The 22,616-nt window shown below is 39.5% G+C and overlaps 1 protein-coding gene across 1 annotated transcript in view; it reads left to right on the top strand.

Annotated features, from left to right (window-relative positions):
- The window catches only part of TMC3 (transmembrane channel like 3), a 283,611-nt gene that overhangs the window by 81,431 nt on the left and 179,564 nt on the right, over positions 1-22,616 (top strand). The window contains exon 2 of the mRNA XM_067003575.1: positions 6,025-6,096. The gene's annotated coding sequence lies outside the window, so the exon portion shown is untranslated. The remainder of the gene's footprint in view (positions 1-6,024; positions 6,097-22,616) is intronic.

Genomic DNA, 22,616 nt, shown 5'->3' with positions numbered 1-22,616 from the left:
GAGAATACTAATCTAAAATATATGGGTGAGAGTTTTTCCCCCACTGAGAATGAAAAAGAAAAATGTGATAGTGTTTTTCTTCACTTCCCACTGTGTCATGTCTTTTTAACCAACGAGACCCATAGAGGACAGCTAAGGAACTGTAGTAGCTTCATTACACTGAGAGCTCTATTGTTGCTGTCCTGATGCTGCTTTGAATATGGCTGGAATATGACAAGGCAGGAAAATCTTGACAAAGTGCTTCACCATTCCTGAAGTTTCTAGTACTGGCGTTGAATTTTACTAATTTCAACTGGTGTTGGAAAATGAGCATTCAGATGTTTTCCTTATGCAAAACATTTCCCTCGCTGTAAATGAAATAGAGCCTTCTCACAGGTGGCTGGTGGTCCGTGTTTTTGTGATCAGCAAGGAGTGTTGAGGATGTGGGGCTTGGAAGTGGAAAGGTGGCATTCTAGGAAATCCACGTCCTGCCATTCCCACTAGTGGTCTTTCCAACACTGCTGAAAGATGAAAGCTGTACACCGGGAGGGACCGCAATTACTGTCACAAGTAAATAATGCCCCTTGGAAACATGTGCCCATAAATCCACTCTGGGGAGTAGAGCCTGTTGTCATCTCAGAAAAGCTAAATTCCTGAGCACTTGAATGAAAAGAGGCACTCGCTGGTTGCGCAAGGGTCTGTATCCCTTTTGGAAAACTCTTGAAATGTGCTCTTGACAGGTCACCCCCACCTGTTTCTGCACCCTCTCACTTAACCTCATTGAGAGCTCTGCAGACACTGCAGTGTGTCAAAGCAGAGCTGATTAATATTGTCTTCCACTGAAAAGCACTGCTGCTTTCTGGTTCACCAGTTGCTGTGCCCACAGAGCACATGTGTAAGTCAACAGAAGTCTTTTTTAAATTTTGAGCTCTGGGTGGAAAAAGTGCCAGCCCAGAGCTCCCAGAGGTATGCATGTGCATTGAGAGCCCAGAAGGTGCTCAGTTCCCTCCCTGGAGAGGGTCTGCTGGAAAACCTCCTTGGTGGGAAAGGCTATGTGCAAACAGAGGTGCCCTGTTTGGGTGGTGTAAGTTGGAGATTCCCAGCCTGGGGTATTCAAGCAGCTCATTCTGCCCACCTAAAGAAACTTCTGCTTCATCATAAGGTGTGGAACACTTGCCGGGGGGGTGATGGAGCTGTACAGCTTTAAAATTTCTCCTGCTGCTGTCAGTAAATGGTTGGATAAGGGATGCACAGGGGGGTGAGGTAGAGAGAATTGTCTGAATTTGAGACTTTTTCAAAAACTCCTGTTCAGTTGTTGGTCTGAAACTAAAACGCTTTTGCAGCTTTCCATTTTCACTTCTTAAATAGCTACCAAAGGCTTGGTACACTGTTGTGTTACACATTTAAACAATCCTTTAGAGGAGTTTGTGGAAATTGGCTTATTTTTCCTTTTGCTTTTATTACTTGTGTTTTACATGAGGTATGCAAGAAAATATGTTCTGTTTAATGAAACGTTGGTGATTTCCTGCTGTGGAAAAGACTGGCTTATCTGAGGCTGTGACACTTGCCTGATATTAATTGATTAAATATTCATTTGCTAATTTTGAATCCTGTGGTTTTGTGAGCACAGCGATCAGCCTGCAGAGGTCAGAGCCATTGCAGCTGGAGCATGAACGTCAAGTTGAGAGGAGCTGGGCGCTGCTGGGAGTTGGGGGGGGAGATGTAGAAGGGCCCATCCAGCACAGTTCCTACCATATGCGTCTCCTGTGGTCCTCCACAATGTGTCCTGCACCCTGAGCTGGTGTTTCTGCTGCTGTTCTCCTGTCCAGCTGCAGCCACCTCACTTCATGACCTCCTTTTAGGCTGTTACAACATCCCTTGTGAGATCGGGTCTTGTCCTGTCTGCTCCCCCTGCCCTCAGTTACAGACCCCAAGGTTGTCTTATGCTCGGTGGTGAGGGATCTTACCATCTGCCCACAGGGCCTGGCTCTGCTTGAGAAAAACTGCTGATGGACACCATGCTCTGGAACGGGTCAATTCCTTGTACCGAGTTGCCACGTACATCTTTAGGAATGAGACCTGTGTGGAAAAACAGTGGTAACTCTGCCAGGAAAATGAGAAAACATTTGCAATTAGATTTCAGCTACACAGGGAAGGGAGACAATAGCATTTTCTTGTATTTATTCAGGCCGATTCCTTTTTAAGCCATATTAAAATGCATCAGAAGTGCCAACCATTATAAAGCTCTGAGATACCAAGCAAATGAGGTAAGTAAAATTAGCGGCAATTGTGCTCAGACTACGTTCTACTGCGAAATATTAGCAAGATGGCTCCCTGGAGACAGCTGGGCTTTTAGGGGAAGGATCGAGATGGTTGTAGTGAGCTGATGAGGTCTCATGACTTAGTTATGAGACATCAGATTTTTATTTTAAAGCTTACATTATTGTAATTTCAATATTTTACGTGCCACTTGAAGCATTGTCTTAGGGCTGTACCCTTGTTGCTGATTATTTTTATTCAGCCCCCCTTGAAAAACAAGCCTGAATTGAAACGCATACGCTGTACCAAAACACTGAAGGGACCATGTTCAAATGATAGAACCAAAGCAACAATTTTTGTCCAAATAGGTCTCAGAAATTAATAAAACAGGTTGCAAAATAATCTGTGCATTGAAACAAGGGAATCTTAGTACGTTTGGGAGTTCTGGAGGTGTGCTTAAAGCTTGTAACTGGAACCAAGTTGAGTTGCTTTCCACTGCTTCATTATACAAATACCTATACCATTTGGAGAAGAGTTAGCACATCTCTTTTTCTGGATGCCAGCTCAAAAACTCAAATAAGATTTTGGAAATCACAAGTAATTTCTGCATGCCTGTTTTTTCAGGTTCTTGACATAGAAGACTGTATTTTCCAGACTACTGCAGGCGCCAGCAGACTTGAGATCAGCCTGGAGGAGCTGGGATCTCCTTGAGATATTTAAGCAGTGGTGCAGTGGAACCCAGGGAAATGGAGGGTGGTGCGGGAAGGCAGTGAGGAGCAGAGATGGCTGTGGGGACATTGCTCGTAGGCCCAGCCTCTCTGCCTGTTGTCCCTGGGCTACCACCAGGCTACAGACTTTGTATGTTGGTATAGGGGAACAGTTTTTGGTAGAGGAACGAGGTAAATGTCTGAAAAGAAGATTATACATCTGGCTGTCTCTCCTCATCACTTTTTGTTTACCTGCCGATTTCTGTGCAACTGATAGAATTATAATATTCCCAGGGAGCAAATGTAGCTCAGATAGGCCAATGTGTTGAGAAGCTGCTGGGAGGATAGATAGTTGGACAGGCACATGTATGTGTACCATGATTGCCCAAGACTGACTTCTTTTTGAGAAATTGGACTGAAAAACCTGCTTTGGACAGAAACTTTTACATAAAGGATGCTTGTCTGCTCATTGTGTATGCATGAAACTTCATTTAGCGTTAATGAACATCAAAGGGACTCAGTTATGGGGCTCAACTTATTACTTTTTAAAAATTTAAATTAAACAAAAACACTTTTGGAAATTGCTAGGTTATAAAAATTGGGAAGAAAAAACCTTTAGTATTATTGGTACATTAGTATTTGTACTCAGTGTCTGATAGCTGTATTTGCCAGGTATTGGGTAGTCATCTCTCTTATAAAGTAATAAGCTGAGCTGTTTTGTTTATACAGGGATTTCTCTATGCAGTGTTTGGCTCCAGACTTGCAGGTGTGAGACTTGCTCTGAGATTTTTTTTCCTCTTAAACATTGCAGTTTGCTATATGGGATATGATTTTTTTGCAAGCACAGCGCAAGCCTCTGGCTGAGGTCAAGAGAGACAGCAATGTGTGACTCAGTTTTCTGTGCTCACGGGTGTACAAATACAGTCCTTCAAGTGACTCCTAATGGTTCATACCATACAGTTCATGAAGGAATCCTGTATTAGGAGAATACTGCCAAAATCTGGCTATTTGATTCCCCCTCTATCTTATTTAAAACGTGCAATTAAACTGATGGTAAAGGACATTTTGCCTTGAAAGCACGGAGATGTGTAATTAGGATAGTTGATCCCTTTGCATTACAGAAACCTCAGCACTGTTCACCAGTGACTTGTACAGACTAATTTGTCCATGTTGGTACTGCTGGAACCAAAAGTTTGTAGTAGTTTCCAGTTGGAAGGCTGGGACAGACTAACAACCTAAGCATTAGATAACCTCTATTAAATGATCAAATGTAAGGTGTGGCAGCAATGCGTTGCAAAGCTACATGTGGCATACAAGTGCAGTGTTTCACTCTTACTGATTCTGCCTCCCAGGATTGGTGCTGCCATTTGAGAAAAACATGAGAGAACACTGAAGTCTCTCATTATTCATAAAGTAGAATCAACCATCCCAAGAAATACTCCATCACTTATTAAATGTGGAATATTTTAGTCAGAATTCCTGTAGACTTTGATATTCCAATAACTTCTGTGCCCTACCATGTTCCACAGTAAATGATGCATTTCTGCCATGCAATGTTGTTGTGTCTTCATCACCTATCTTATTCCTTCAGGTTATCTAGATTTACTAAATTATCTGGAAATTGTATAATTCAATATTAATGATGTGATTCTTAGAATAAAAGGGGGAAGCAAGTCTATTTTTTTTACCAAATTCACATGGTCTCTGATCACTTTGAAATTTTATATTTATTGATTATTAAATTGACAGCTTTTTTGCGGATATCTGTACATTTTCTTAACATACTTAACCATCTTTCCACATCCTTTTACTGTTATAAGGGACTTAACTTCCCCCCAGGTTTGAGTATGCTGTTAGCACAGCCCTGCTGGAGGGAGGAACGGATTTCCCTGACTTATGTTTGTCAGAAGAACCTGGCTTGGAAGCAGCGCTTCTTGGGTCGAAACCTGAAATGTCTTGCTGCTTTGATAGAATTTTGTGCAGGATGAAATTAGTACAAACTGCTTAGAACCAGGGAAAATGGGAGGTCCTAAAATGTCTGATGTTGCTCGGTCCTTACAGCCTTATAGTGCCAAGTACTTACAGGCAGAAGGATAAAGGGTACTGTGTAACTGTCTGCATTAGTATTTTCATAGGTAACTTACAAGTATGTAATGATATGGAAAAATCAATTTTGACAAACACAGTCAATGACTCTAGTACATCTAATTTAAGTGTTCTAAATTAACACAGTCATTTCTTGACAAGTAATGCTCAGTTATGTGCTCTTGGGCAAATAATGCTCTAGCCAGCTCTTTCTTCATTACTGATCACAAAATACAATCAACAATGCTCTTCACCGCAAGACCTTCACTGAGGCAGGAGTTTGTTTCAACTTATGTGATAGAATTATCCAGTCATTAAAAATAAAACACACAGAAAACACCCTTATTTAAGTAAATGAGATTTCTTATTTGTGTTTTTTTTTTTTCATGCTTTAAAACTGTTTGAGAAAATTAGTTTCTTTGTATTGCTGAGTGCGACTTTTGCTATAATTGGGAAATTTGTTGAAAGGAGAAGTTCACTTTCTGTTTTTTAAACTTGCTCTACTGTGTGAGTAGCAAATTGCCATTGGCAATAGTTTTGCACATTAACCATATCCAAAATGTTTGCATTGGCACGTGAAGAAGGAACTTCTACATCCACAACTAAATACACTTTTCAAATTGACTTGTTGTTTGTCCAAAAATGCACTGATTCAATAGTGATGTAGGATGAAAGAAATCGCGTGAAATCATGTGCTATATTCATCTATCTGGTTTCCCATTCCTGATCTTGAACATGGAGGAATAGTCCTTTAGGAAAATAATTTTCTGGGCATGTTTGTTTGCAGTCCTTACTGAGGCTGTACAGACCTATGATCTTGTTGCATAATAAATATTACTGCTATTGAAGGTGTTTTTGGGTGGTGTAAACCAATTGAAGAAGAAAAGTGATGTAGTGAAGCCAATATTGTTATAAAGTGCTAAAAGTTATGTATGTAACTGAAATCATTGTTGTGTAATTTTCAGATTCAAGATATTTCTTTGTTTTGTTACAGGTGCTCATCTAGGAAGACGTTGTAAGATTGCTTGAGGTGAATAAGTCTCTGGAAATACAATTTGCTTAGCAGGTCAGTTCGCTTGTTTTGATATAAACTGCAAAACATTCTCAGCTTTTGTCCCTTTTCTGATAACCTTTATAACTCACAAAACATAAGTATTTTAAGTAATTTGTGATTAAGACTAAACTAGTGATGTTCACTGTCAGGGACAGTAACATTAGCTTTTTCCTTCTGTTCTCCTTTACAGTTGCTTGTAATTTGTGAAGAAAGTTGCTGATTGGCCTTAGATGTTGAGGCCATGTGTTAATTTTTAGGAGTGCAGACCCATCTTTGACTCTTAATTACTGCATTTTACCTTTTAAAATATGCAATTTCTCTCTACTTTGATTGTTTCCTCCCTGCCAGTTCTATCATGAATAATTTTTTATGCACTTGTGTAGCAATCTTGTGTTCTGTAATCAACATCTACAAGCTATTTGGGATTCATAGCATAACATATTTGTTTATTAGTTCAGAAAATATATGTTAATGAATTTTAAATCGTTATGGGGAAAGTATGTCTCCATATGTTATTGATTTATCTATAAATTAATTTGCCAGGTCATCCAGAATAAAACCAATCTCTTGCAGTAATAGGAAATCTACATTTTCATTTCAAATATTTAATATCTAAAAAGGCTCCTAGTGTATTTAGCTAATAAGATCATGTACGGGTTGCTTCCAGTCAATGCAAGTGTAAGACATTCTGTCAGTAATTAGTATGCACTGCCAGACTTTGATTATACCAGCTCTTTGACCTATTTTTAACAGAAACTAGGGCAGTCCGTTGGATTGCCTTTCCCTGTCCCTGGACACCCTGCTGTGTTATGTTCTTCATATTTGACATTATAACACACAGCTGCGGTGCCAAACTGCAGAATATTCCCCGGGGGTTTTCATTGAAACAGATGTAACAGATGTCTGCCCACTCTGAAGAGCACAGTGGTTTCTGATAATGGTCACACAGTAAATGACTTTTCTCCATTGTTTATTAAAGATTGCTTCAGTCAAGAGTGCCTTTTGGAGCACACTGTGTAGAAGATTCATTTGGAAATAAGTTTCAGACTGATTTGAAAAGACTCTTTGCCTCTTTCCCTCCCCACCATGTTCAATTGGATCTCAGGCTGCAAGGGTATGGCTAATGACTTAATAGCCTGGTGGGTATCCAGGAGATAATAGTATTAACTATCAAACTATCAGGCACATGCATACTGGTGTGAATGTGCTGGATGCATGTTAGCTACTGGGAATTAAAGAGCTAAAGCCACTGTCAGGATATTCATTAATCCGTGGTTTTGCTAGGAATGCTTTAAGGTGCATTTAAACAACAGCAGCAAGGCAGACTTGAAACACGTCTAGTCCTGAAATACAGGGCTAGACCAAAGCCTTTTACTTTGCTCTGTTTAAAAGTGTTCTTGAATATCTGTCCTTACCTTTGGGGAACTGAGTGAGCGTGAGTGGCAGCTTCTATACAAGCTGAACAGGCAGATGAACTGAACCACGCGAAAGAAGAAGGAAGGAGGGTTGGCTGTGGATTTGAGGGTAGCAGAGGAAGAGGAGGAGCAAGCATTAACAGGGAGAAGAGTGAAAGACAGGAGCTGAGTGCTCTACTCAAGCAGTGATGTGTGGAACAGATGCTTGGGGCTGGAGTGAATATTTGTCTTGAAAAGAGCTGTCTGGCCTGGATGCTGAAATGCCAAATACTACCATCTACTTAGGGGATGGGAGGGCTGTACCAGACGACACTAGCTCTGTCCTGTTTGCATCCTCGCCTGCACAACCTCATCTGTTTGCATACAGCCTTTGTGCTGGGATTAAATGGATCAGCAAATGGTATCAGGTTGCCCTTGCGCAGACTTGCTAAGGAGAAGCCATGCTCTTCATGGTTGATTGAACTAGCAAGGAGACTTTGGTCCCACTCTTGTTCGGAAGTCTTGGTGTTTCTCTTTAGGAAATAAAACCGTGGAACAAAATAGGCAGGTGTTTTTGTTTTCTATATGAGTGGGACACAATGTCAGACACTTTTCTGAGTGCAAGAATGTGAAGCCACACAGTTCTCCTTGAGAACTTGCCTTGCTTGGAGATAAACTACTGTTTCGGAAAATCCCCCTTGATTTACTTGCCTGAGCTAGGAAAGATTTCTTTCACAGTTACGCTGAAAATACCAATTTGTCTCTTGGGTTATGATGATACACTTGTTACTGAAGTTGTATCTGATTGTTACACAAAGACACTACTTGATTTTTAAATCAACATTTGATTTTTTTCCTCTGTCACATTTATTAATAACACTGTCTTCTAGTTGGCAAATTAATTCCAGCCATCATGTACAGTGTTATCCTAGCAAGCAGGATCACTCCATGCATATGTAATACTCTTACCATGTCAAAATTTCTTATATTTGGAAGCTGCATAGGAGTAATGACTGAACTTCCTCTACTTTTAAAAAATATTGCAGCACTTCAAGTAAATCACTTTGTGGTAGACTAGATAATCTGGGGTAGATTAATGACCCCTCCACTCCAAAAAGTTTGTGTTCATGCCTGGACATATCTTCTTTGCTTGCTTGGGTCCATGTAGTTCAGTTGAGCCCATTGGAGTGCTTGGGATTCATCTGGATCAGTTTTGCAGGATGATGTTTGAGAAGGCAGAAGCTGGTGGAGAGAACAGCCTGACTTATGCTGAGCACTGAGGAAGGGTGGCCTTTTGAACTAGGCAATGCCGTCATGATGATTGTTTGTCTTTTGGTCCTACAGCAGGTTACACATTTTTAACGCTGTAACTAATGAATAGAAAGAAAATAAAATTTCAGCTGAAATTCCAAATCTGCTGAAGATGTCTTGGAAACTAAAATCATTGGGAAAAGATCATTTGTAGGTTCTAGTGCAGTGACTGACCTAGCACTGACTCTGACCCTGGGAAGTAGTGTTCTCTTTATGCAGCTTCAAAGTTACCATCTTTGTTTCATCATGGCACCTTTGTGAAAATACTGTGCCCCCCACAAGATCAAAGAAATCACACTTCATCCTTTTGCTTCCTTTAGTAGTCAATCCTGTAATTCATTATAAACCCAGTCAGAGCAAAGATTAATGTTACCACTTCATTTAGAATAGAGCTCTCTTCCTAGACCATAGCAATTGTACAAACACATTAAACGGGTCCTCCAGACAACTTATAAAACACAGTGGGTAATGTGGAGGCAGAGCTGGTTTATGAACTTGTAAAATGAAATACCCTGAAATTTGTGCTATGGGCCTACAGTTGATTACTAAGCACACTTTTATTTTTTTCTTTTGCTGCTACTTCAAGTGTTCCCAAGTATTCCCAGTATAATACAGTGAATCCTTCTGGGTTTGGGTTGTTGAAGTCACTGCAGTGTTAAAAATCAGTGTCACTGCAATTTTATGACAGACATCACTAGATTGTCCAAGTTCTTCTGTAAGAGTCGCGTAGTCTTAAACTTTATGCTTACATTTATTTTTGATGGAGCTGTTGCAGCTAGTGAGTGGCTGTCCTTTCTTTACATTGAATAGCCAAGCTCAGTTCTTGGAGCAGCTATTTTTGAGAACTGGAGAACCATAAATAGGCTTTAGGACAATTGAATTTAGATTTCTGCAGATTAAGTCCAAGGACTCTCAGCAACAACTTAATGGAACAAATCTGGTTTCCTTTCAACTTCAGTGAAGACACATTCTTTCCTTGAGTCAATTGGGTCAGTATGAGGACATTATTTCATCTAATAGTGGAGTGATGATTGCACATCAATCCAATCACATTGTTAAGGTGCCAGTGGCCCAGTTAGGAATTCTGGTAAGCATAATAGATAAATAGTAATGAGAGTAAGAAGTAGAAAAAAAATCTTAGACAGAGGTTGCTAAAGTTGTGAATTAAGTAAAATTTCAATACTTGCATTACTACACTGAAATGTAAGTTTTATTTATATATTGCAAGCAGAAGGTACGGGTATCTGAGTTCTTGGTTCCATTTTGTGAATGGACGGAGTTCTGTGTGGGAGAAAACTTAATGCTAACATGCTACAGAAAAAAGTCTGTCCTGTGACCAAGAGCTTAGGTCAGAAAAGAAAACAGGGTAGTTAACTGTAATTTTTTCTCTCATCTTGGTTCAACACTACTATTCACATCCACGTTTAATTATAGAGGGATTGGAATATACTTTGTGCTCTAAAAGAAAAATGTCGGATTTAAACCTAATTTGCAGCACATGCCATATGCTTTAGGTTTTCTTTCGGAAATTCACACAAATGAAAAATGCTGTTACAAAGTGCAGCCTGTTTCCTGATCTTAAACGCTAATGTAGTATGCTAATCCCATCCTGCCTAAATGTGTGTTCCTAACAACCCCTCGAGGTCAGTGGTGTCATGGCGAGCACCTTTCTTCATTTCTGTCTCCAAAGATGTAGTATAGATTTATAAACTCATAGGGGAAGAAGTGACCTGTAAAGAATTACACCCTTGAAGGCGTACTGACTTATTAAAGCCATTTACCCCCCTGAAGGTATAGTTTTATTGTGAAATGCTTTTGCTTTCCAAAACTAGGACATTTTTGTCTCCTTTTAGGACTTAAAATATGTTGAATAAGAGGATTTTTTTTGTTTATTCAATTTACCCTCATATCATTTTTAAATCTACCATTTCCATTACACACTTGATTCTACTTACGATAAGATTTTTCAAAGGAGAGCTCCAGCTAGACTGTAGCCTGTTTGGGGTGTGTTGATGAACCAGAGCCGTTTTACCCCTCCGATCCTTGGTTCCTTGTGAATCAAGAAGTGGGGTGGGGGGGAGTAGCTACAGATGGCTGTTCCTCATTAGGACATCATTTACTTTTTTTTTTTCCTGTTTCATTGCTGTGTTTTCTGGTAGGTTTTTAAGAGCTAAAGTGGAATGAAATGCCCGAAGTGCTTGTGTTGAAGATGGTGAAACTTCTCTTGCATTGAAAGGAAATACTCTCTACATAGGGTAGCCAGTGGTAACAATTGCTCAGAGATCTGTTTTCACTTCTTAAATGTGTTTTCAAAATTATTTTGTATTTTAGTTTAATCAAATAAAATAACATGCCTTGTAAAAGTCAATAGCAGAAGACAAAGTAAAAGAGTATTATTATATATAAATATTATATTTCCCTTATAAGTATAGGGAATGCTGCAGAAACCACAGCAGAGATTAATACAGGCTGCATTAAATGCTGTTTTTATGGTAACTATTATTGGGATGTTGCAAACTAGCAAATACTCAAAGCCAGCTTCTTTGCAAGATGCAGTAAGCCTGCTGGTTTACGCAGTGGTTGCTAAAGCAAAATCTTGATCCTGCAAAACTTCAAACAAGTAAAAAGCTTTGCTCTGGCTATGGATAGGTTGATTTATTTATTTTAAGCTGGCTGTGAGGAAAATAAACCTGTGCTGGGGGAGAATAGGTTTTCTGTGTTAGTATCTTTTTGTGCAGTGAAGGTACATGTTGACTTTCCTGTTAAAACTGCTCCTTCCCTCAGGCAAATAAAAAGCTGTGTTGAGGTAGCTTGTCAGGTTATGTAGTGACTTTGGCTGTTCTGTTGCAAAGTAGGATGTAGCAAACTTTTTGTCAGGTTAATAAGGAAACATACTCCTTCCTAAGAAAGTTAAGCAACTGTATGTGTCTCCTGAATGTTAGCCTCTAACTTAATAAAAAGGGTGAAAGAAGCTACAGCCAGATACAATCAGACTGTGGATGCTTTTGGCTGGCTGGCTGTCACATGTGGCTCTGTGGTACAGCCATTTACCAGTATTTTTGCTATAAGGCACTCATTTTAGTTCCTAAATTCACTGAGTTCTAACTTTCAGGGTGAACTTCTCCACAGTTGAGTTTCAGGTTTTCTTTCGTTTAAGTGATGTAGGCACATCAAAGAAAAATGGTTGGAAAAAATATAGTCCTTTATCCTTTTGAAATAAATACCTTCCAAATATTTTATTTACAAAATTAATTTTGTCATATCATTCATAAGATGTTCTTTTGACAGTCCAGAATGTAAACAAACCTACCCAAATCTGGCCAAATTTGGAGCACATCTAGAAACATCAACCTTTTTAAATCAAAATTTGGTCTTTCATTTCCTATTAAATGGAGGTTAGCACAGGTATGAGCAGTTTTGGCTTCGAAGGTGAGCATTGTGCTTACAAATACTGAGCTGGCTGGTAGTTGCTAATTATCGTTCCTTACAGTCTCGCTGGAGCTAGAACGGGAGATTCTAACCAGAAGAACAGATGGTGTATTATTTCTTTACAAATCTCACATGATTTGCATATAATGGAGTAGGTTTCTACTTTGTATTTTCAAAATCAGTGAGACCATTGCTGTCTTTTTATGACTGTCCTTGGGAAGAATTTATATCAAATATATAACTGGATTATCAGTAAAATATATTTTTAATGGGAAAAAAAATGGTTCCTATGAATATTAAGTGGTGAGAATTACAACTTTAAACAATTAGGAAATGTTTTATAATTTAATGCTTCATTTGAGAGCACCCTCTGGAAGCATGTAGCATCTGTTTAAAAGAAGCAAATATTGATGTTTGCCAGTGTGCCCTGATATTGACTTGGTGTGCCCTTGTAGGCCTCAGTTCTGACCTTACTGTCCTTTGCAAGTTGGAGCCAAATCCTGCATCTGCTGAAATCAGCGGGATTTTTTCCTGGCTCTGGCAAACCTGACATTTGGCCCATTTATTTAAGCATTCTTTGTGTAGCTTAGTGTTATTTTCTAAGCCTTTTTCTCTTTGTACATTCCTGCTATTAATTGAAATATTTTAACGTGTTTTTGGGTGGGGTAAGAAATTGATTACTGATTAAAATATTTCCAAGCCTATCTATAATTTAAATGTAAAAACATCATTTAAATATCTCATTGAGTTTAAATGGAAATTGTGACCAGATTCATAATGTGTTGAGTTTGTGTTATGGCACATCTCCAAAGCATCAGCTCAGTGCAAACTGCTACATCTGCATTTCATGACTTCAGGGGAATACCAAGATATTTCGATGGGGTCCAACTGCAGAGCTGTATAACAAGGCAGTGAATGCCTTCTGGTCAAACATGATTGTAGAAAATATTTGAGCAATGTGTGGCCTAGTAGAATGTCTCCCTTGCTGATGTTGCAAAGCTTTAGTCAGAGAATATTTTTATATGCTTTATTTCTTCAACTTTTAGCACAATAACAGTTTTATTTAGACCTATAAGCATGTGACCAGGTAAGAAAACGAGATTAAAGGTGGAATATAGCTATTAACAGTGAAATATTTGTGTTCTGTTAACACATTGGTGCATGGGATTATCTAAATCCCAGAGCTGTTTGGAGAATGGGTGTTCAGGTACCTTAATCTTGGAATGGCGCAGAAGCATGAGGACCAGAAAGAGCAGTTGGGGGGGGGGGGGGACACTAAAAATTGTGGAGAGAGCTTCGTTGTGAAGCGCTAGCAAGCTCCTTTGTGAAGGTGTGGCTTGTGATTTGTCATATAGCCAAATAGCTATTGCTATGTAAATTAGAAACAGCATCCATTTCAAGCAAGGGAAGAACTCCATGGGACTATAACCATATATGTGGATTCTTGAATTTATACGGCTTTCATAGGAAACAGTCTTACAAAATATAGGTTCCCTGGAGAGAAGAGTCTTGCTTGGAGTCTGCTTGCTTTCCCTTTGTGTATTTGCTAGTAGGTCATAATCTTCCTGATCTATACAATTGCTGATGGAGAAGAGTATTGGTTTAGCTTCAGACTTGTATGGATGCAAAAACATGGCACTTTGCTACCTGTTTTATTCTGAATAGATCAGAAGTTTAAACACAGCTGCAAGACCTCATTCTCTGAGATGAGATCTTAAACCAAGGTGTGAAACCAAACACAGCCCTAACTGTGGCCTTCTAACACTTGTTCACACCATTTCTTTGCTGTTAAGTTTTTGTTGTATTGTCTTAAAATCTCCCGATGGCACTTGTGAAGGGCAGGGTAGAGCAGCCACAAACACTTCTGCATTGTGCCGGAGCACAAACAGCACATCCTCTGCCACAAACCTCTCTCAGGATCCAGTAGCAGTGGCTAGAGAATGGTCTTATGTTTCTGTTTCAAACAGCTAGGAGGCTGAAGGCTTCTGAGGCAGCAGTGAAGCCGGTGACTTAACTGCTGTGACAAATCAGTGGGAGGTTCATGCCTCTGTGCTGCTGGGCTCCTGTGCTCTACCTGTAGAGTTTGTGCAAGTTAAGCCTTTAGCGTATCTGTCTGAAGAGCGAGGTTCTAACTCATGGTGAAAACAGACCTGTAATACACAAATTTGCTCTTAGTATAAACTTGCAACGTTAGATAAAAGAACACAGTGTTTCCTCCTTCCTTCCCTTCAACTGTTAGGAAGGAATCTGGATGATATTTAAAGAGCAGACAGACCTTCTGCAAATAGTGGCACTTGTTTTCCAAATTTTGAGGACCTACCAGATCACAAAACACTGCATTGCCTTTTTGTAACTCTTATCGCAGGACTGTTGTACGCTGAGATTCTTCCACTGTGACTTACTTAACAAGTGATAAGCAGTATTGATAGGTAAATTTCATATCGTAAAATCAAAGATAAATTTCTTATCTCTGTAATGAGCATGTCCTTGAAACAAATGACAAGTAGGGTAGAGTTCACTGATATACTGAGGCTTAGAGTGTATCTGAAGTCTTTCCTTCTGGATCAACCATGCTTTTCAGTGTTGAGTCCTTCCATCTGAAATGGCTTTTGTACATTGCCTTGCAACGGAAGCAGGGAGCTGCAGAGGGGCTGGGAAGGGACCAAAGCTATGGATTTGATTAGGTGTTTCAGGCAACTATGACACGAGGTAAAATATGGATCAGATAACCATCTTGGCTGGGACTCAAATGCTGTTGGAATTAATTATTGGACAGGGCTTCTTTCCTTGCTGCAGGAAGGCCTGCATGTAGTCAAGGGATTGATTGGAAAGAAATGTTTTTCTGAAGTCTGTGTGTAGTTTGTGTTTTTCATTGCTCACAAAGGTTCTTCCATTTTTGGGATGCTTTGTGGAAAGCAAAGCTTGTTAAGAACTGGCTGCTGAGGGACCAGTTCCCCAGTTGTTACCATAAGGAACCTGGATTTTTGCCTTGGTCTCTTTCTGTCTTAATACACAGGGAGTAAAAGATTTCTGGAGGCGGCTAGCATCTGCCACCCAGACTTAGTTTGTTTCACATTGATTTCTAATAAACTAGAAACGTGAGGAGAGCAGTAAGGAGCAACGTGAGTGCCAAAACATCTCCGTTACTTTCCAACCAGCCATAGCAATTATTTGATGTGGTTTTGTCACATTGCTGGTTTGAAATGCATTTCCTCTCCAGGTACTTTATGGAAATTTCAGATTGACCTACAGGATGTTGTGACAAGCAATCTCAGTTTCACCAGTTCCTTTTAAGATACAAAGGATCTTGCTTTTTGATCTTCCATTATTTGTCCGTTACATTTGCCCTGTACATATTGCAGTTGTTAATGGACCTTGAAATTATCAAGAATGAAAATTTGACCTTCTAAGAATTATATATATTGCTTACAAAGCAGGGGTTTGCACTTAAAAGGGTTACCCACAACCGGTAAATGAGCAGAGACGCATGGGAGGATGTTTTCCAGTGCATAACTGTGCTATCATGCCTCATTTTGTTGGATGACATGAGTTTCATTTCACTGTACTCCAAGTGCAAGTCTTTGCATTCAGACTGGGATGACTTTTGTTTCACACTAATATCTTAGTGTAGCAGATGGTGGAGATGTCAGGAAGCTGCTGAAAAGAAGCTGCTGAAAACTGCCGTGTTTATTATACCTCCTTAGCACAGAGTAGCTCATCTGTTCCTGCTGGCATTGGTCCCCAAGGGATTAGATGCAAGTGAAGATATTTAAAGTTGTGTCCTGGCCATGTTCTTGCCTGACCTGGCATGCTCTTGTCTTTGATCGTAAGGTTAGGGTTTGGTATAAGAGAGGGGTACGTGTTGGGCGAATGATCTCCAAGTTGAATTTATCCCTAACAAACACAAAAGTGGGAAGAGTGAGTGCTGCTAGGCAACCTAGTCCAGTGCTACCTTTCAGTGTTCAAATGGTTATAGAGCAGGAAACCTTTGGTCAGTCCTATGAATCCTCTGCAAGAGGGCAAGGTTACGGTGGAGTCGCATTTCTGCAATATAGCACGAAGATGCTGAAAATAGTGTTAAATATAGCTCAAGAGTAAGCAGGGGAGCAATTCTGGTAGCCCAAGCTGCCCATGGTCCTAGTATTTGAGCTGTATTGTTAGAACCTAACCTAGCAAGCTGCTGCCATGAGTTTGGCTGTGTTGTATCCCTTTACACTTAAAGTTGCTTGATAAATCAAAACACAGCACTTGAAATCTGAAATTACATCATTGCTAAATGTGTGAACATAATTGTGTAATTTCTTTTGATTGCACTTCTGCAGACAGGCTTTTAGATTAGGACGGGAATGAATCTGCTTTCATCGATGATTTTTTTTTCTGAAGCTTCTATATAAAGACTATTGTTAATATTCTTACAAACCAATTAGACTGTAAAATTTGTAGAAACAAATGGACGGCAAGTATTTAGCTTAATCAATGTTAGTGTAGACTAGGAAGGAGTTAAGAGAATGTAACCAAACCACGCAGCATGGCTGAAGTTGCATCTGATGTGGAAGGAAATGGTGTAAAGAAAGTTCACCTTTCTCCTCAAGTGCCTCTGTGTGCCAGTACAGCTGGCCGGTGTCATGTGAGATCCTATACCCCTTTTCTGTGCCCAGTCCCACGGTCACTGTTGTCTGTGTGGCTCTATCTGGTGCGAACAGCTTGCCAGCAGATGAAAGCCAGTGTAGGTAAGTGTGAGGTATCTTGCATCGGAAGGAACAACTTTAAATTACTTGCACACGTTGCTTGATGAGAAATTAACTGCTCGGGGAAAAAAAAAAAAAGGAAAACACCATCTTGGCATCATTGTAGATATATCACTGAAAACATCTGCTCAGTAGAGAGCACTGGTCAAAAGAGGAAATAAATTTCTTCTCCAACCCAAATGGTCAGTGAATTCCCTGGGGCGTTGGGATGGATAGTATTTGTAGGGCCAAGTTTTTATCAGAGTATGCATGCTTGGACACAGCTCACTGACAATCTATGACATGAGCTTGCTGCTTGAAACAGTTGCTTTTCCTTTGCACTTCGGTGTCTGTTGCAAGAATAGCTCATTGTGCTACCTGACTGAAAGTCTCAAAGCTTCCATGCAGAAAAAGATGATGATGATGAAAATCCAGGATGACTTGAAAATAAACAGAAAACAATGCCCTGTCCTTAGCATGATGATAGATACAACAGCTCCTTTGTTCTTGAGGCTAACCAGGTTCTCTTAGGGAAACTGAGGTACTGTACGTGGGAGTTACACCATGTGGGATTGACAAAACACAATTTCCTTTTAGCTAGAGGTGAAACAACCAAGTATATATCGACGATTAAAAATACAAGCTTTGCTTCTTTCTTAACAGTTTGCATTTACTGATGTTTCCTATTAAGCTGAAAGTATGTGAAATGTTTTTACATGGGTTGTTTTGGGATTAATTTTATTTTCTCTACACTGCAACAGGCTAAAACCTAGTAGGAAATTATTTGGGCTGAAACCTTTCATTTAGGAGCTTGATATAGTATAAGGATTTTTAAATATTATTGAGGAATAACAATGGAAGAGTTAAGTTTCTGATTTTGACAGCAGTGGAGGGTGCATGAAGGTAAAATAAAGTTATATGTATGTATTCTTCCTCTGGAAAAATTGCTGTCTGAGAGTGGTGCATGTCTCTAGTATTTCATTGTGTGCACGGTTCTGTAAGGAAAAGGTGGTGCTGTGTGATGACAAGTTAGCTGCCTCCTTTGAGAAAGAGATTTTAGCTGTGGGCAATGAAAATCAATCAGATGAGATCACCTTTCTCCTTCGGTTGATTGGCAGCAGTGATGAAAAGAGCTCAGGCACCAAAATCAGCTTCTGATGTTGAAAGGCTCTGAGCGCCAGGACAACCTGAAGCTATTGACACAGTTTTTGTTTTGTGTTGATTCCAGCACATCCTTGGCTATGATTATGAAAATATCAAGCAAAAATTTCAGGGGTGTCTTATAGATCCACCTGAGGGAATTTACACAAGACTAGGATTCCCTTTTCTTTGTGCAGAGCTTGCGTGCTCTGGGAACTTACTTAGTCTGGGGGATGTCAGAATAGTATCCCACAAGTTTTATACCTCGCAAGGAGTATTTTTCAGTGTGTGCTGGGAGAGCTCAGGTTCTGAGACCTCAATAATCCTTTTTCCCTGAAACAATATCCTGGTCCAGCAGTGATGATCTGACTAAAAATAAATAAATAAAATATTGGAGCCACTGTTTTTATAGGGCTGCATTCAGGAGGAAAAGATGATTGCATTAAAGGATTTTTGTCTTATCACTTGGAAGGAAAAGGATGGCAATCAACACAATAATCAATAACCAACACAGTAACCACTCCTTTTGCGTTCCCTTTGGCCATGTTACTTGCTTCACACTGCTGTACCTGTGGTGTGGCCGCAGCCGGACACAGCTGCCTGGTGGGGCTGACGTGGGAGGCTCAGACCTTTCAGAGCTTCCCAAATGTTTCCCTCAAGGAAGAAATGTAAGGCTATTATGTTAAAGCACCAGTGTTGCCCTAGATAATTTCCTCTCCTCTCCACCCTCACTTGCTTTTTTCAGTTTGTTCTTCTAAAGGGCCAGGAAATCTTTTTATTTATTTATTTTTGTTTTGCTTGTGTTTCTAGTAGATTGCTTTTTGGGGGAAAATATGGCTTATAACAGGCTGTTAACATCTTAGCTAAGATTCATTTGCAAAACTGTGAATTTTCTGAGTAACAGTATTTCACACTTCTGCATGTCAGTGATGGACGTTGTTGTGGAAAGTGTCCATGCTTTAGCTGAAATCTGGGCGGAATTAATTCTCTTTCTCTATTAGAAAGAGAGAAGGGGGGAAAAAAATTACTGGTGGTCCCCAGAGACATGACTGCTTACACAATGCTGACTCCTCCTCTGTATATATGTTGCTAAAACATATTGTGTTATTTCTATAGTGCAGTGAATTACTTTTTTTTTTTCCCTATGTAAAGTAATTGCTGTGGTTACCTCATGAGCTTTAGGAACTCAGCAGTGGGCGGAGAAGCGCTAGTGAAACACATTGTATAATATGTTGTGAATCATACCAGGAATAAGTTTGTGAGGGTTTTGCTTCAGAATGTAAAATCAATATCTGGGCCACCCACAGGTCATCCTCTTTATGCAGTGCAGAGTTTAACAGATGCAGTAACTGCCGAACGGCTGCTTTCAGGAGAAGTTAACAGGGAATCTTTTGCAAATGACTTCAGCCAAGCTTTCCTGTGTCAGGGAGTTATCTTAGAGCTGGCTGAGGTGCTTCTGTGATTTCACTGTTTTGCAATGAGTCAGTGAGGAGCTGGAGTTTAAAGTGAGTTGGAGATACTGTAAGATATCAGAGTATCTGTTATCTTTGGTTAAAATAAAAAGCAGCTGTATACTTTAATCTGAATGGGTTTATTTCATATCAGGAGCATACAGGAAATAGAAACATCTTGAGTTAAAGGGATGAATGTCTTCAGCAGATTTGTCAGCTCTGAGGACTTGTGCAAAAATCTCATGTTTTGAGGTTTTCATAAAGGCTTTTGCGATTAAGTCACAGTCTGGTCCACGTAGGAGGAGGTTTCTAGGATTTATTTTATTATTTATTTTTGGAAAATGTTTTGAAGTGCTCCCTATTGCATCATCTAGCTGAATTGCTTGGTTTCAATTTTTCTCCTTTGGCTGCCCTGAGCTGAAGTTGATGGGAATGTTGTACTTGAGGTCATACATGGAATACTTTCATAACAAAAGCTCCCAGATAATAAGGTGGTGTGATTCAGGGGAAAAAAAGTACGCCTGTTTCTGATATTGTGCTGCAGTTTGCTTAGTGAAAAGCTAGCTGTCAATTACTGTCCCCACAGGCCCCTTCAACATACTAGCAGAATTGCATAAACATATATCCTGTGGCTGGCGGCTTTTGGTAGCCCAACTAGACCCTATTCCTAGAAGAGTCTATGCCATGAAGCAGAATTTTGCTGAACAGATTTCCCATGGTCCTAATATCAGAATCATTGCTGAAGAATTGAGTTCTTAGCTAAATGTTATCCAAAAGAAAAAAAAATCTATTGCTGTCCCCTTTTTCTTTTTGTGGTGTTAACCCCCCCCCCCCAACTTTATAGTCTAGTTTCCATCTTAAACTGCAGTATTAGGAGAGGTGGGTGTCTGATTATTTGGGCAATTCTGGCAAAGTTCCTTTTTAACATCCCCAAAGGCCACGTAGAGTAATATGAATGTTTTAACAAGTCAATGGATGACTTCCCTGCATGATAAATGCCCATTGGGCAACTAGAATGATTTAACATGACTAAATTTCTTTTGTCAATGAGTGCTTTCTGTTACATTACCTGAACAGCCTGGTGCAGTGGCCATAATTGGTTTAGATGTAAAAGTGCACAGTCATCGACAAAACTGGCTGCCCAAGATTTTCAGAGAAATCTATTTGTATAATGTGAAAGAAAAATGATCCTCGCCATCTGGCCTCTACAGGTAGCCAGTTTGAACACAGGCGGAATTGGATAGTGCATCATCAAATACTTTTTATTTTATTTTTGTTTTCTAAGTTAAGATTGATAGAGCTGCAAAACGTTGGCCAGAAGATTATCCCATATCTCATTCTAATGTCAAAAAGCAATGTGATACAGTCGAGTATATTATACATGTCAGGCCAATGCTATTTAGTGGTTCCTCTGATCATCGGATGATGTTAAGGCTCAATGATTTAAGCCAAAGGGGAATGATAAATCTTCACTTCTTTTTTAATTAAGTGCAAGCCATACTACTGTCGCCATGACTGTGGTTTTGAGTCTTTTCCTGCCTCTCCAAATTAACAAAATGCCCTCAAATAGCCATGTAGCTAAAGAGTAATCAGCTGTCTTTACTGACGTCAGTGAGTGGATTTTTATTCCTGACCTGGAATGAATTACAGGGGTATACATTTGGTCACCAAAGATGACCTTTAGTGAAGCTGCTGAAACACCTGGTGGTAGGAAACAGAACTGAGCATAGGAATAGAAATTATTCTCACAAGTTATCCAAATTGTAGATACTAAGCAAGAGAATGGAAGTGTGGCTTAGAGTGAAGAATTTGACTACTTAAATCCAATAAACCAGGACATCCAAACAAGCCCTTCAAGAGACAGTGTGTTTAACCACAGCTTAGAGGTGTAGCATGTAGCTAAAGAACTGACCTTAAAACTTGTGCTGTGGATAAACTAGACAGGCACCATTCATAGCATTAAAGAAATCATCTTAGTTTCTTTCATTTTAAAGAAGGCATTGCAGGGACACGACTAACCTGCTTACCTGCAGGTGTTATATCAGGCAGTGTTCTCACACAGATGTATTTGGGCAGTAGCCCTGTGCATCAGGGTGCCCCTAACAAGGGTGGTGCAAAAAGCCTGTTCCTCTCTGAGCTGTCACAAGCTTCAGACTTTGCTAGATACACCTAGAATTGACTGGGCAGAGCTCTGGCTCAAATGTGTGATTAAAAGATTCGTCAGAAATGGGCTGGTTGATTGCCTGACAGGTGAGCTAATATTTATTACAGGATTTGGTTTTAGATTTTTCTGGATGTGATTCATTTCCAGCCATTAAGACATTTTTCAGTGCTGCATTATGTGCATCCTAAATGAAATATCGATCACTTTAATGTCAATTGTTTTACTTTTTTATAAATGACTTAACTTATGCAAAGGTTTACTTTTTGGAAGAGGACGTAGTAGGAGAAGTGGTATTTCACAGCAGGTGCCCTCTATTTGAACTCTAGGATGGCTGTGGGTGGCTGGTTACACTCGGCTCTTCAAGCTTCCTTGTACCTTAATGCATGTCTATATATAACGCTGGTGATTTGTGAATAGGCGTGCACAGAGAAGCCAGGAATAGATAAACTTGGATATTTATTTACACGCTTTCAAGAACAAAAATAGTGATTACCACTTTGCTTTCATAAAGGTGATTACTTTGTAGATGAACCAAATGTTAACCTGTAATTACACAGAGCAGCACAGCGTGATGTTTCCACTTATTTCAAAAATCTGGGAAGAATGTTCTGCATAAATTCAAATGCTTGTTCTTTGATTTAGAGATGTTCCTTTTAACTTAATTTTGTAAGGTTTTAAATAAATATATTAAATTTAGCGCAGCCATTACTATCTTGAAACAACCTTATTTTTATAGTGTATTTCTTTTAATTGCAGGCTAGATAGAAGATCAAATTAAGCTCTTGCTGAAGCTTTTAAATTTGGTTCTGAACAATTATTTTTTGAAGAGACTGTACTTTTATGACAAGGATTGTGGTCCAGGTTGATAAGAGGGGAGAAAAAATCAATTTAGACCTTTACATACTTGAAATCGTTA

This window comes from Anser cygnoides, chromosome 11 (assembly GCF_040182565.1).
Source record: "Anser cygnoides isolate HZ-2024a breed goose chromosome 11, Taihu_goose_T2T_genome, whole genome shotgun sequence".
In the NCBI taxonomy this organism is placed as follows: Eukaryota; Metazoa; Chordata; class Aves; order Anseriformes; family Anatidae; genus Anser; species Anser cygnoides.
Note: the sequence above shows the minus strand (reverse complement) of the source record. Positions and strands in the feature narration are given on the sequence as shown.